The sequence below is a fragment of the Temnothorax curvispinosus genome, unplaced genomic scaffold (assembly GCF_003070985.1).
Source record: "Temnothorax curvispinosus isolate PA1 unplaced genomic scaffold, ASM307098v1 QBEX01009183.1, whole genome shotgun sequence".
Taxonomy (NCBI): domain Eukaryota; kingdom Metazoa; phylum Arthropoda; class Insecta; order Hymenoptera; family Formicidae; genus Temnothorax; species Temnothorax curvispinosus.
In genome coordinates this window covers 1-4,448 of record NW_020218963.1, presented here as the reverse complement: position 1 = coordinate 4,448, position 4,448 = coordinate 1, and positions in this window count along the sequence as shown.

Sequence of the window (4,448 nt, the reverse complement as noted above, 5' to 3'; positions counted from 1 at the left end):
CACACACACACACACACACACACACACACACACACACACACACACACGCACACATGCACCATTAATAGTATTATAACGTCTTTTTAAAATATTGATTTCATTGTTTTTATATCAAGTTTGCATCTTGTTACAGAGTTACAGAGATGTAAATGCAATTGATTGTCATGCGTTCTTCGTGAGACAGGAATACGACGGTGCAACATATTTTTATTTTTTTTTGTTTAAATTGTGAATAGAAAAATATTTTCCTGAACCTTGAAACTTTGCGTAGGCGTGCAAAAAGGGTTAGGCGCAGCTGTTCGAACAATTATGTTATTCTATTTAGGTAAGAATATGTGTGTGGAATGTAGCTTTTAAGAACAATGCTTGCTCAAGATACGTGTTTGCATTTATTTGATCGCGGATGAGTAACAATATGGAAGCACGGACAGTACGTGAATCAACATTTTTTTATTTTTTACCATATATTACAAACCTCTTTCTTTTAAAGAAATATGAATAATAGAATATACATTAATATATTATATGTATATTTAATTAAATACTTTTTATTTATTTTTCTTTATTTCACGAACAAGAACACAAATTCTTAACGGTATATATATGTATAGTAATTATTATAAATACAAGATGTTGTGAAAAAACAAATATGGAATACTTTTGATTTTGTTCGAACACGAGCAAAAGAGCTCAAGTTTGAAATTATTGTGAATTTGCACGTAGGTATTTTACGAAAATATTCGATCAAATCTACAAAATTTGAAATGACACGCTACGGATAGACTATTGTTATAGTAAGGATCATCGCCGGTAGGCCCTTTGTCACGCGCGGTAGAGTGCAGGCTGCAACGCGCAAATGGCGTTTTTTTCCAAGGACAAACAACACAGCTGACCTATGCCGATGGCTTTGACCTATTCTTATAATTCATCTGCCGAAACTACTACTTTGGTAGTGGAATGTCACATATATGTTTTCACGTTTCAAGTTTTCAATGTATGAATCAATTTTGTTGAATCAAATAGATATTGGAAATATAGTGTATAGATAATTCTTGGTCATTTTGATAAAAAGTTTGATTACTGCATTTATTATTAAAGATGACTAACCAAACTCTGATTTTTTGTTAATTTAATCGATTAATAATTTATCAGGTAATACGTACATAATACAGATTATAATTGTTAATATGGATAGAATTACCTATATATATTTTTGATACATGGAAAAAATTAAATAAAAAACAACGAATTGTATAAAGTTGGAAATTTTACCGAAAGCAATTTTGTTGATACAAATAATTGCCGAACAAGTTGAGCAGAATTTGATTTACTCATAAAAGAATATTATATACGATGCCTGAAACTACTTGGATTTTGGGGGGAAGAGGGGAGAGAGAGAGAGAGAGAGAGAGAGAGAGGGAGGGAGAGAGAGAGAGAGAGAGAGAGAGAGAGAGAGAGAGAGAGAGAGAGAAGCGATGTATCGATTATATTAGACTTTGTAATAATTTTATAAGCTAGAACATATTATAATGGTTTATCTGCCCGCCGAAACTACTACATATTATAATATGTTCTAGCTTATAAAATTATTACAAAGTCTAATATAATTGATACATCGGTCCTCTCTCTCTCTCTCTCTCTTTAAACAACATGTAAATACCTATTTTACGAGAAATGTGAAAGGAAAGTTTTATATGTAACAATTTAATGCTTATTATTATTATTATTAATAAATTAAAAGATTAGAATTTGGAAAACTTCAATAATATAACTTGATAATTTATATTGAGTTTCTTATTTATGTGATATTATTAAAATTAAACTTAAAAATTTTGTTTTAATAATTTTGGATAAAATTCCGAAAACGGTCCACCTCCGATTTCGATAAAACTTTGTAAAAAGCTTCATTTTGGGTTAAAATAAAGCGAAATTAGGCGACTTGTGTACAAAAAAGTCATTTTTAAAAATAAAATAGTAAAAAAATAGTTGGTACGATATTTATTTAATAACGTATATGTTCTTACGTTATATTTGTTCTCTTCTATAATATTTTTTATTATTATATTTGTATCTATTTTAAAACGTTTTCATATATAAAGTTTAATTTTTAACACACTTTCCAAATATTATCCAACTGTAATATTAAAAATTAATGTCAATATTTTAATAATACAAAGACGGTAGTTTAATTGCAATCAATATTGGAGAGCGTCTTTATGATGTAATAAGGACATGTGTGTGTGCTTATTTGCGCAGCAATTCGCACGAACTTTACATTTTGTCGTGTGCTATGTGAGACCGATTATGAGGGGTCCTGGACACAGTCGCGTAACTTGATAAATAAGCAGCAGAAGGTCATAGAAGAAGGGTCAGTCGATCGGACAATACCGTGTGCACGACCTTTTCACCCCGGGGTTAATATGTGGGCGCCTAAACATCGGCAACCGGACAATGTAAAATTTATAGGACGATTTATTACATACACGACTCACATACGCTATCATTGTCCTCTTTGATTTCAATAGACATCGGCCAAAGGAAGAAATTTTTGCAGAACGACCGGCTGGCTAAAAGTTGCTGCACGGTACTTTTCACGGCCTTATAGGAATTTGGTTAACATATTGAGATTTATCAAGTGCCTTGAGATAATCTTGCAAAATTTTGGTAAAATAATTCTGCAATTCGCTACCTCTGAATAAACTTTTAATTTCTGTCCAATCTGGTGTGGATCTTGTTTAAACAAATACAAATATATACATTTTCTGTGCTATACATTTAGTAGTTGTAACATGTATCCCTCTATATACATACATGTTGCGTGTATCGCAAGACACAGCAACAGCTATACATACGGTACATCTCCCCGAGTTGTGTTTTTGTTTGCCAGATAAAATTAAAAAAGCAGTTGATTAGCCACGTCCATTAGTTTCTACGAGTCGTAAAACTTGACCGGGACGTGGAATAAAAAGTCTGTGCAGTTTTGTCGAGTTGTTGGAACAACGATGCGTCGTCGATTCCTTCTCTAACGTACTAGGAAGATTGATAATAGAAATCGCTTCAAATGGACATGTCTGCAAAAAGTACGTTGGTTCATCATCATTCTAAAGAACGTTTCAATACTTGTTAACAAATATAATACGATATATTAATTTTATCAAAAATAAAATATATTCAATGTGCAAGTTTCTACTTGCACACTTTTTTTTATGGATAGAGTATCATTAAAGATAGATTGGTGTTGAATTTGGCAATGATTGATGAAGGGGTTACCAATTTTTGCCTAAAAAGTGTACAAATCATACACGTAATCTTATATATAAGGTATCATTAAAGGGAGGTAGTTTTGAATTTGGCGATCAAAATTATGGACCTTTGATCGCGTATAAAGCTGGGTCTAATCAACCAAATCTTAAAATATTATATATGAAATAGGGGTAGAAAAGACTGAAAAATATAATAAAATTAGAAATAGATTGATATCTCCAAATTTGCGGAAGTTAATATGTTCAGAGTGTTCTAAAATGTCGAAATATTGCATTAAAATTGCATGTCCGTATGTATATATATGTGTGTGTGCAGACTTGACTTTATTTCAACGTTTTTTACCGTATTTTATTTTATTTCTTCGTATTTAACCGTATTTTTATTTTATTTCACCATATTTTACCGTGTTTGACTTTATTTCAACGTTATTTACCGTATTTGATTTTATTTCGCCATATTTGACCATTTATTTATTTTATTTCACCATATTTTACCGTGTTTGATAATTTAAATTTTAAGTTACGTATCGTGGCAGTAAATTTTAAGCGCCACGTATCGCGGCGCCGATTGGTTATTCTGCAGGCCCGCGAGAGTTATATTTAATTTAAATTTTAAGCGCCGCGTTACGCGGCGCCGATTGGTTATTCTGCAGGCCCGCGAGAATTATATTTAATTTAAATTTTAAGCGCCGCGTTACGCGGCGCCGATTGGTAATTCTGCAGGCCCGCGAGAGTTATTTAATTTAAATTTTAAACGCCGCGTATCGCGTATCGTCGTTGTTCTGCCTGCAGGTTTCTAGGGAGTTAGATCTAATTTAATCTTTAAGCGCCAGGTATCGTGGCGCCGAATTAAATTTTAAGCGCCACGTATCGTGGCGTCGATTGGTTGTTCTGCCTGCAGGCCCCTAGGGAGTTAGATCTAATTTAAACTTTAAGCGCCGCGTATCGCGGCGTCGATTAATTGTTCTGCCTGCAGGCCCCTAGGGAGTTAGATCTAATTTAATCTTTAAGCGCCAAGTATCGTGGCGCCGAATTAAATTTTAAATAGTTCACGCATACACTTTCCACGCGAACCGAGGTTCACGCACACCCCCCCCGTGCTTTCGGAGGAGGTGCGGTAGTCCCGAAATATTAATGTTTATGCCGGGGGTCTCGTCCGGATGAATAACATGGTAGTCGTGCTCT